Below are 12,183 nucleotides of genomic sequence, written 5' to 3'. Positions count from 1 at the left end.
ACATATAAAATTGTAAGATATTTAAAGTGTACATCATGGTAATTTGATACAGGTACACATTGTTTAAGGATTCTCCCCATTTCAAGTGGCATGATATATTTAAAGTGATGAAAGGGAACAACCTACAACCAAGATTACTCTACCCGGCAAGGATCTCATTCAGATTCCATAGAGAAATCAAAAGCTTTACAGACAAACAAAAGCGAAGAGAATTCAGCACCACCAAACCAGCTCTACAACAAATGGTAAAGGAACTTCTCTAAGTGGGAAAAACAAGAGAAGAAAAGGACCTACAAAAACAAACCCATAAAAATTAAGAAAATGGTCAGAGGAACATACATATCGAAAATTACCTTAAACGTGAATGGATTAAATGCTCCAACCAAAAGACACACACTCATTGAATGGATACAAAAACAAGACCCATATATATGCTGTCTACAAGAGACCCACTTCAAAAAAAAGATATTCCATGCAAATGGAAATCAAAAGAAAGCTGGAGTAGCAATAATCATATCAAAAAAATAGACTTTAAAATAAAGAATGTCACAAGAAGCAAGGAAGGACACTACATAATAATCAAGGGATCAATCCAAGAAGAAGATATAACAGTTATAAATATATATGTGCCCAACATAGGAGCACCTCAATACATAAGGCAACAGCAAACAGCTATAAAAGAGGAAATCAACAGTAACACAATAATAATGGGGGACTTTAACACCTCACTTACACCAATGGACAGATCACCCAAAATGAAGATAAATGAGGAAACAGAAGCTTTAAATGACACAATAGACCAGATAGATTTAATTGATATTTGTAGGACATTCCATCCAAAAACAGCAGATTACACTTTCTTCTCAAGTGTGCACGGAACATTCTCCAGGATCGATCACATCTTGGGTCACAAATCAAGCTTCAGTAAATTTAAGAAAATTGAAATCATATCAAGCATCTTTTCTGACCACAACGCTTTGAGATTAGAAATGAATTACAGGTAAGAAAATGTACAAAACACAAACATATGGAGGCTAAACAATACGTTACTAAATAACCAAGAGATCACTTAAGAAATCAAAAAATACCTAGAAACAAATGACAATGAAAACACAATGATCCAAAACCTATGGGATGCAGCAAAAGCAGTTATAAAAGGGAAATTTATAGCTACACAAGGCTACCTCAAGAAACAAGAAAAATTTCAAATAAACAATCTAACCTTACACTTAAAGGAACTAGAGAAAGAAGAACAAACAAAACCCAAAGTTAGCAGAAGGAAAGAAATCTTAAAGATCAGAGCAGAAATAAATGAAGTAGAAACAAAGAAAACAATAGCAAAGAGCAATAAAACTAAAAGCTGGTTCTTGGAGAAGATAAACAAAATTGATAAACCATTAGCCAGACTCATCAAGAAAAAGAGGTAGAGGACCCAAATCAATAAAATTAGAAATGAAAAAGGAGAAGTTACAACAGACACCACAGAAATACAAGGCATCCTAAGAGACTACTACAAGCAACTCTATGCCAATAAAATGAACAATCTGGAAGAAATGGACAAATTCTTAGAAAGGTATAACCTGCCAAGCCTGAACCAGGAAGAAATAGAAAATATGAACAGACCAATCACAAGTAATGAAATTGAAACTGTGATTAAAAATCTTCCAACAAACAAAAGTCCAGGAACAGATGGCTTCACAGGTGAATTCTATTAAACATTTAGAGAAGATCTAACGCCCATCCTTCTCAAAGTCTTCCAAAAAACTGCACAGGAAGGAACACTCCCAAACTCATTCTATGAGACTACCATCACCCTGATACCAAAACCAGGCAAAGATACTACAAAAAAGAAAATTACAGACCGATATCACTGATGAATATAGAAGCAAAAATCCTCAACAAAATACTAGCAATCAGAATCCAACAACCCATTAAAAGGATCATATACCATGATCAAGTGGGATTTATCCCAGGGATGCAAAGATTCTTCAATATACACAAATCAATCACTGTGATACACCATATTAACAAACTGAAGGATAAAAACCATATTATCATCTCGATAGATGCATAAAAAGCTTCTGACAAAATTCAACACCCATTTATGATAAAAACTCTCCAGAAAGTGGGCATAGAGGGAACGTACCTCAATATAATAAAGGCCATATCTGACAAACCCACAGCAAACATCATTCTCAATGGTGAAAAACTGAAAGCATTTCCTCTAAGATCAGGAACAAGAGAAGGATGTCCACTCTCACCACTATTATTCAACATAGTTTTGGAAGTCGTAGCCATGGCAATCAGAGAAGGAAAAGAAATAAAAGGAATACAAATTGGAAAAGAAGAAGTAAAACTGTCACTGTTTGCAGATGACATGGTACTATACATAGAGAATCCTAAAGATGATACCAAAAAACTACCAGAGCTAATCAATGAATTTGATAAAGTTGCAGGATACAAAATTAATGCACAGAAATCTCTTGCATTACTATACATTAATGATGAAAAATCTGAAAGAAAAATGAAGGAAACACTCACATGTACTATTGCAACAAAAAGAATAAAATACCTGTGAATTAACCTACCTAGGGAGACAAAAGACCTGTATGCAGAAAACTATAAGACACTGATGAAAGAAATTAAAGATGATACAAATAGATGGAAAGATATACCATGTTCTTGGTTTGGAAGAATCAGTATTGTGAAAATGACTATACTACCCAAAGCAATCTACAGATCAATGCAATCTCTATCAAATTACCAATGGCATGTTTTGCAGAACTAGAACAAAAAATCGTAAAGTTTGTATGAAGACACAAAAGACCCTGAATAGCCAAAGCAGTCTTGAGGGATAAAAACGGAGCTGGAGGAATCAGACTCCCTGACTTCAGACTATACTACAAAGCTACAGTACTGGAGGCAATATGGTACTGGCACAAAAACAGAAATATAGATCAATGAAACAGGATAGAAAGCCCAGAGATAAACCCACGCACCTAAGGTCCACTAATCTATGACAAAGGAGGCGATGATATACAATGGAGAAAAGACAGTCTCTTCAATAAGTGGTGCTGGGAAAACTGGACAACTAACTGTAAAAGAATGAAATTAGAACACTCCCTAACACCATACACAAAAATAAACTCAAAATGGATTCGAGACCTAAATGTAAGACCGGACACTATAAAACTCTCAGAAGAAAACATAGGAAGAACACTCTTTGACATAAATCACAGCAAGATCTTTTTTGATCCACCTCCTTGAGTAATGGAAATAAAAAGAAAAATAAACAAATGGGACCTAATGAAACTTAAAAGCTTTTGTACAGCAAAGGAAACTACAAACAAGATGAAAAGACAACCCTTAGAATGGGAGAAAATATTTGCAAAGAAATCAACAGACAAAGGATTAATCTCCAAAATATATAAACAGCTCATGCAGCTCAATATTTAAAAAAAACAAACAACCTAATCAAAAACTGGGCAGAAGACCTAAATAGACACTTCTCCAAAGAATTCATACAGATGGCCAAGAAACACATGAAAAGCTGCTCAACATCACTAATTATTAGAGAAATGCAAATCAAAACTACAATGAGGTATCACCTCACAGCAGTTAGAATGGGCATCATCAGAAAATCTACAAACAACAAATGCTGGAGAGGGCGTGGAGAAAGGGGAACCCTCTTGTACTGTTGGTGGGAATGTAAATTGATACAGCCACTATGGAGAACAGTATGGAGGTTCCTTAAAAAACTAAAAATAGAATTACCATATGACCCAGCAATCCCACTACTGGGCATATACCCAGAGAAAACCATAATTCAAAAAGACACATGCACCCCAATGTTCACTGCAGCACTAATTACAATAGCCCGGTCATCAAAGCAACCTAAATGCCCATCAACAGAGGAATGGACAAAGAAGATGTGGTACATATATATAATGGAATTTTACTCAGCCATAAAAAGGAACGAAATTGGATCATTTGTAGAGACATGGATGGCTCTAGAGACTGTCATACACAGTGAAGTAAGTCTGAAAGAGAAAAATAAATATTGTACATTAACGCATATATGTGCAACCTAGAAAAATGGTACAGATGAACTGGTTTGCAGGGCAGAAATAGAGACACAGATGTTGAGAACAAACATGGATACCAAGGGGGGAAAGTGGCAGGGGATTGGTGGTGGTGTGATGACTTGGGAGGTTGGGATTGACATATATACACTAATATGTATAAAATGGGTAACTAATAAGAACCTGCTGTATAAAAAAATAAAATAAAATTCAAAAATTCTAAAAAAAATAGTTCCCCCCCCCATTTCAAACACATCCATCAACTCACATATTTATCTTTTTTTTTTGGTGAGGACATCTAAGTTCTACTCTCTTAACTTTTAATTATACAATACAGTGCTATCAACTACATATTTTACATTAGATCCTCAGGCCTTATTCATTTCATAGTTGAAAATTTGTACCCTTTTACCAACCTCTCCCTATTTCCTCTATCCCCAGCCCTTAGCAGTTACTTTTCTACTAAAATCCTAGGACTTTTTTTTTTTTTTCTAAAATTCTAAACTATGGGGATCAAGGTGATGGTTGACCAGGGCTCCCTGACCTATACAGGCCTCTGCTATGGGGGTGATGGCCAGTCCTGGTGTCTGAGTGATTCCCTGAGCCCAGCAAAAGGACCACATTTCCCGAGCCCTGAAGACAAGGGCTAACATCCCAAAATATCGACTCATTTTCCACTCTACCTTCATTGGTTGAGCAGCTGCTAAGAACAAAGGCTGCATCTCCTGATACCTGGCAAACAAATGCAGTATTGCCTCATGAATTGATTGCTTCTCTGAGGTACCCACCAGTGTATTTGGGTAGAAGCTTCTAGAACAAGTTGAGGAGCAGCTGTCCTTCTGTGAGACTGGATAGATTCCACGAAAGAATATGGATGTTATGAAGGAGGTAGTTGTTCAGAGGAAGCGGCTGCAGAGATTACTAGGAAGCTGCAGAAACAGGAGAAGTAACGCTTGAACAAAGAAAAGAAATGGCTGGCTGCAATTTCCCTGGCATCTTCAGAAAACAGCAGTAGTACTCTAGAGGGTTGTTGAGGAGATAAGTGAAAGACCCAAAAAGAAGCAAAAGCAAAAGCCCTAGGAGGCTCCTCAGGAGAATGGAATAGAAGACCCATCCGTCTCCTTCTCCAAACCCAAGAAAAAAAATCTTTTTCCAAGGAGGAGCTGGTTAGTAGTGATCTTGAAGAGATAGCTGTCAGTGGAAGTCTTCCCAAGAGGAAGAAATCTTTGCCCAAAGAAGAACCAGTTAGTGACCCTGAAGAGTCAGGAAACAAGAGTGTTCCCAAGAAAAAGAGGAAATTCTCTTCCAAGGAGGCGCCACTCAGCAGTGGACCTGAAAAAGGCTGCTGCCAGCAAGAGCAGCAGCTCCAAGGAAAAGAAAAAGCTCTGAAAGCGGTCCCAGGAAAATTAGAATGGACATTTCCCTAGTGGGGCATAACTTGCAGAGATATTTCTCAATCCATCCCCTATAGTCCAATAAAAATAAAAACATTAAAAAAAAATCCTAAGACTAGATACTGAGACAAAAAGCTTTTGATACACATTATAAACTGTTTTATGTAAGGGAGATGGGCCAAATATACCCTTTTCTCAGCTATGTGTAATATCTGTGCCTACATCATGTATTATCATTTTTTAAAAGTTTCACAATCTCCACTTAATGGGCAAAAGTGATATGTTAAATTTTCATAATTTAAAATAGTAGCAAAAAATATTTATTGGGCACTTGCCAGGTGCTACTACCTAAGACTGTGCTAAGGATTTAACCTTAACTTTCTCATTTAATTCTCAAAGCAATCCTGTAAATCAGGTCATTATTTTCATTTCAGGCACAAGAAAATTTAGGCTTGGCAAGATTAAGCAATTTGGGCTTCCCTGTTGGCGCAGTGGTTGAGAGTCCACCTGCCGATGCAGGGGACGAGGGTTCGTGCCCCGGTTCGGGAAGATCCCACATGCCGCGGAGCAGCTGGGCCTGTGAGCCATGGCCGCTGAGCCTGTGCTCCACAAAGGGAGAGGCCACAGCAGTGAGAGGACTGCGTACAGCAAAAAAAAAAAAAAAAAAAAAAAAAAAAAAGATTAAGCAATTTGCCCCAGGTTGTGTCCTGTGAATGATTATTTTAACCTTGTTCATTTACTTAATGGGACAAATACTTTAATTTTTTATGATGTTAAATGGTTTGATCTTTTTTGTTGTGGCTTCTGATCTTTGTATCACTCTAATGAAGACCTTCCCTATACTACGATTCTAAAATATTTTCATATGTTTTCTTAACTTTTCTGGAATTTATTTTTAGGTATCGTATGTAGTAGGGCTCTAATTTTTTTCCCAAGTGTATACCCTGTTGTCCAAGCACCATTTATGAATATTCTTTTTATAATTTGAAATGCTAATTTTCTTATATGCTAAATTCCCATATAATCTGTAATTTGCTCTTAGACTCTATTCCTTTCCCTTGATTTATTTGTCCATAAATAGTATATCTATAAAGAATGCCAATACTGTATTTAAAAAATTTAATGTATAGTGTGTTTTGATATGTGGGAGGAGTAATCATTCTTTATTGGTCTTGTTTTTAAATATTTATAGGTTATTCTTGCTTTTTTTTCATTTTCCTTTTAGGTTTGAAAAATAGTTTATTGAGTTCCATGAAAAAAATCATGCTAGCATTTTGTCTAGCATTGCATCAAATTTATAGATTATTTTAGTGCATAACTGATATGTTTCTATATTAATTCTTCCCATCCAGGAATATAATATGTCTTACTATTTATTTAGCTGTCCTTTTTTTATGTCTTTTAGTAAAAATTTTACTTTTTCTCTATATTAGTTGTTTGTTTGTTGTATCTTCCCTGCCTCTTTCCTTCCTTCTTTCCTTTCACTTATGTGCCAAGCACGGTGGTAAACAATATGGTGATAAGTATAGAGGTCTATGGCCTCATTACGTTTGGAGAGGGAAATACACAGTCAGTAGATAATCATAGAAATAGGTATAAAATCACAAGTGCTATGAAGGAAAAGATGCCATGATAATGAGGGTTTATTTTAGGTGTATATTGCCTAATTTGATCTTCCTAAGGAAGTTAAGATCTGAAAGTTGAGTTAGAGTCAGTGTGTTAGGAACTTAATTGCTTTGGTTGCTATTGTGAATGGAATCTTTGTAATAACATTAAAAATTCTTTTTTGGAGGGAATGGGAGGAAGTCTGGGAATATAATGTTATGTTGATAGTTATTCTTCTTGCTACCCAAAAGATAATATTCTGCTCTATTCTGGCTTCCACTGGTGTTAAGTCAACTTTTAGTCTAGCTGTTATTCTTTTGCTAGTTAATCTGTCTTTTCTCTATTACTTTTAAGAAATTCTCTTTGCCTTTGGTGTTCTGCAGTTTCTCTGTCAGGTATCTAAGGGAGGATTTATTTTTACTTATCCTATTTGGAATTTATTTGGCTTAAACCTGGTTTTAGGATTAGTGCCTTTCAACAATTCTGGAAAATCTTCAGCTATTATTTCTTTGAATATTGCCTCTTTCATATTCTCTCCATTATCTCAATGAAAATCCAATTAGATACATGTTAGACCATCTTATGCTATTGTTCAGGTTTCTTAACTGCACTTGTATTTTCTGTCTCTGTGTTTCTTACTAATGCATTCTAGATTATTTCTTAGATGTATTTTCCTGTTTCCTAAATCACTGCTATTTGGAGACTAATTTCTATAGAAACTACTCTTGGAGTTTTATTAACTTTGTTAAGTCTAGTTATTATATTTATTATTTCTCGAAGTTTATTTGTTCCTTTTAAAAATCTGCTTGATGATTGATAAAATCTTTTATTCATATTTTTAATACCTGTTTTTATTTCTTTAAACATAAAATGTAGTACTTTGATTCTCTGTTGATTATTTCAGTAAATGAAGTCTTTGCATTTCCGATTGTTCTATTATTTTTGCTGTCTCTTGCTCATATTGCCTCCAATTCCTTGTATATTGTGATTTTTGCCTGTGAGGTCATATTCTTGGAAATTTATGCATGGGAATGATTGGTGTGTCCCTTCAAATATTTGAGCTGTCTTTTGTCAGGGATTTGGTGGTACTTCTAACCCAGGATCACTTTTACTAACTTCACAGAGTGAGGCTTCTTGGGCAAGTCAGTAGAGTGAATTTGGTCTGAAAACCCACATTAAGATCAGCTTGGGGTTTGTGAATTCTTAGGAGAGATGTTTTTCCTTTATCTCGTTCCAAGTTTTGAGATATGCATTTTATTTTGCTTTCTCTTGGGCTTGGGTGGGGGTGGGGGGAATGCTAGTTCTAAGTTCTCCTTACACTTAAGGTAGAGCCCTTTGTGGTCTTAGCTTTATACCGGGGGGAGAAAGATAATGTACAGGATCAATTGGATTTCCCACCTAGAGTGGGCTCCAAGGTTTTTCTCCTTTACCACATGTCATTTTGAGACTATGAAAACTGATGCTGAGGCTACATGATTTAAGAGATTGCCCGAGGGGTTCTGTTTACCTTTGTGGGTTCTCACGTTCACTTAGTGTTTGGCTTCTGAATTTTATTTACCTTTTTTTAAGGAGGGGGGCAGCATATTGATGTACTCAAAAATGCTGCTTTTAACAAACATTTTATTCAGTAATTTTAGTGGGAGAATCAGGATTTTATCTGCTGTTTTCCTCATCTACTTAGTTTAGAATTTGTTTAGTTTTATTTACCTTTGCAAGCAATCCTTTTGGAAATAAGACAAGAATAAATAAATTATAGCAAAGAATTTACCAAGCAGCTATATCAAGTTTTGTCTGCCAAAGTGAAATATTTAACATTTTCTATTTAAATCTGATGTTATTTATAAGCATACCAAGTGCATTTGTGATGTTAGATGATGTTAAATTTGAAATCAGAAAGGAATTTAGAGATTATGTCATTAGAGTATCTACTTTATGCATAGTTTTCAGTTGGAGAAGCAGAATGAAGATTAAAGATGTATAGGGTTGAATTCCGCCTCTGCTACTCACCAGCTGTGTGTCCTTAACAAACATCGAACTTTCCTGAGCCTTAGGTCTCTCTATAGTCAAATGAGAACGATAATTCTTTTTTTTTTTTCTTTTTGAGAACAATAGTTCTTGATCCTCCCAAGTTATAGAATAGTTGCTAGAGTTGGATGTGTTAATAATATATGGGCCAGTGCTTGTAACCTGCTATTATTGTTAATTTTGGAGTCTTTAATTTCCTTCTTTTAATCTCATGAGATTTCTGTGAGAGAAGGCTGTTAATGCATTCATAGATTGCTACCTTTGTTCTAGATTGCTAGCTTTGTTCTACGTAACCTCTTGAAACCCACCTCATTTCTTTAGCCTTCTTTAATTTCCTCCCTGTATGACATTCTAGCTCAGTTAAGCTTTAGATCATAGAGCAGACACCAAGAAATTTGAAAGCTGGTTTAGAAAGATTTATTGAAATGTACATGGAGTATTACCTAGTTATAAATGTCTTTCACATTTGTATCAGATGGAGCTATATTCCAGTGTTTTAGGATATAAAATAAAACTAGTCTTTGATAGAGAATAGTAAAAGCCCATGCGATATCCAGTCAGTATTGGAAAGAATTTTGAAGTCAGTTGCCTTTTGATAGGATTAGATTCTCTGTCTGCTTGTCAGCAGGGGGAGCCTTTGCCTCACTTTTTGATTCCAGAAGTCTGACAGAGGTGAGTTTGTAAAGAGCCATCATATTATGGAAAATGCTTGTTTCCTCACCTAACCTAGGCCTGAATAGGTTTTGGAGCCAGTTTTTCCTTTCTTCTTCTAATGGGAAAACTTTTTGTGCTTGTTTTCTGAGTTTTTCCTATACTAGTGGTATTTAAGTGCTGGTACGGGGGTTCTTTAAAAGTGCTTCATGCTAGGATAAACTAGTGGTTTGCAAATGCTTTGCCCCATTAAAGTTTTAAATGGTCTTAAGGTAGTGAAAACAATTAGCTAATGAAGTAAATTTTTCATAAAGCTAAAATTTGTTCAGTTAAAGGGTATATTGAGGACTAACATTTTCTACTTCCTACTTATTTGTTTTACATTGTCTTTGTAGAGAATGTTGGTGATGATAGTCTTTATTTATTTATTTTTAAAATATCCTTATTGGGCAGTTTACAAGGTTGACAACCTATGATGTTCCCCAGTAGTTTCTGAAATTTTATAGATCAGTGAAATTCAAGAGCCAAGTACTTTAGCAAATAAAGATTGGAACTTCTGAATTGAACCATTTCCAACTTCCTGGACACCTTTTTTCCTAACTTTTCCCTGAGATGTTTACTTCCCTTTTACACCTAAGGAGTGAGACTTAATGACTAAACTACTGTATCTGATATTCAAGATATAAGTGTAGGTAGTAGGGAAAGTTGGTTTGATTGTTTTTTTAAGTGTGCTATATTTGGAATTAAGATTGGCATGCATTCCTACCATGTTTCAGGTCCTGAACTGGATAGTTTGCATATGTTCCGTATCTTTACAGCAACCCAGTGGGGTATAGAGATTGTGATAGGGTTTATTTTGCATGTGAAGAAACAGAGTGAACGAAATTAAACAAAATAGCCAACTCACGTATCTAGAATGTGTCAGAGCAGGATTTAAACATTACCAGGTTGTCTTTTTGATTCAAAATCATTGCTCTTTCCACTACATATTAATACTTTATGCTACATTTGATACTTTTCCCATCTTTATTCAATTTATTCTTTTATAATATACCATCCTGCTCTAAGAACAAAGAATAGCCAGAGAGTATACTATTTAGTACCCTTTTGGGGGGGTGCTTTTCCTGCTGGTAATAATCCCTTGTTTCATATTACCCAGAGAAAGACTTTGTACCCAGGGCTCTAATAATTACTAAAGTTTTAAGACTTAATCTGTGTATGTTTTTGCAGTTAGAGTTTTATGAAATACTGATGAATTTAAAGATCATTCTGTTTCTTTGGTATCCTCTTTGGGCTGCCACAATTCATTCTTTATGGTTAAGTGATTTCCCTTCTCATTTATATATTTTCCTTTTGCCACCCTTTCCCACCCCACCTCTATTTCTTGTGTCTTTCTATTAGGCTTTATCTTTCTTAAGAGCAGAGTATTTCCTAGTATATCTAATGTTGCACATACAATGAATACTTTGTCTTTTGACACAGTACTAAGCCCTGAAATAATTTAGAATTTCAGCTTCTTAAGTGTCACATATTAAAACTAATTGTTTTAGGGCCTTTTCCATACCACTTTTACTTTGCTGCTATTCATTCATTCATTGAATGATTATTTATTGCTCTCTACTATATACTAGGGACTATTTGGGGTGGGAATGTGTGGTGAATAAAGCATGCCAAATCTCATGTGACTATGGTAATGTTATCAAATATCTTGGCCCACTTGATGATCATTGGCATCCTGATACCTAGTACTACAGTTTGACATGGTTTTCTACTTCCATGTGAGTTCAGTTGACTTGAACAGATATTTTTGGAACGCTGACATATAAGGGACTATACTCAATGCTGTGAGCCAGACCGTGAAAACAAAATCGACTTACCTTGAAGGATTTTATGCTTCATTTATGGGAGTTGAGGAGGGGAGAGAAATGTGCCAAATTTAGCTGTATCACCAGGAAAAATATTGTCAGTACTAATAGGCAGTGATGCAGAATGTACTAAGAAAGAATAGAGGAAGAGTGCATTATTTATGCCTAAAGGGGATTGGAGAAAGCTTCAAAATGGTTGGGTGCTGGGGATGGAGGATATGTAGAAGGATTTTATGAGGTTAAGATGGGGGAATGGTATCTGAGGTGAATTTAACTAGCGTAACAAATGCATAAGGGCATTTAGGGCAAGCTTATGTTACCTGAAGTATTTGGTGGTTGGAACTGGATGAGGAGTAGTCAAAGTTCATTTAGCAGATACACTGAAGAGTTCTTTGGATATCCTGCTTATTAATTTCTGCTTATTTCTGGAGACACTGGCGTACCTTTGAAATTTTTGAGTGGGTTGATAATGTGATTCCGTCTGTATATTAAGTTGATTACTTTGGTATATTTGTTTTCATGACTTTTATTCAAGATATGGTATTTTAACTGCTGCTTTTA

At 35.5% G+C, this 12,183-nt stretch overlaps 1 protein-coding gene, 1 non-coding gene and 1 pseudogene across 6 annotated transcripts in view; all 3 read left to right on the top strand.

Moving 5' to 3' along the window:
- LOC136794806 (nucleolar protein 56 pseudogene) overlaps nucleotides 1–5,492 on the top strand; it is a 41,730-nt pseudogene extending 36,238 nt beyond the window's left edge.
- BBS9 (Bardet-Biedl syndrome 9) overlaps nucleotides 1–12,183 on the top strand; it is a 446,549-nt gene that overhangs the window by 75,859 nt on the left and 358,507 nt on the right. The window lies entirely within an intron of this gene.
- LOC131763100 (small nucleolar RNA SNORD86) lies at nucleotides 4,594–4,679 on the top strand. Its single transcript, XR_009337501.1, has one exon. It is a non-coding gene; the product is annotated as a small nucleolar RNA SNORD86 (small nucleolar RNA).

This window comes from Kogia breviceps, chromosome 9 (genome assembly GCF_026419965.1).
Source record: "Kogia breviceps isolate mKogBre1 chromosome 9, mKogBre1 haplotype 1, whole genome shotgun sequence".
Classification (NCBI taxonomy): domain Eukaryota; kingdom Metazoa; phylum Chordata; class Mammalia; order Artiodactyla; family Physeteridae; genus Kogia; species Kogia breviceps.
This window is presented reverse-complemented; position numbering and strand designations above follow the sequence as displayed.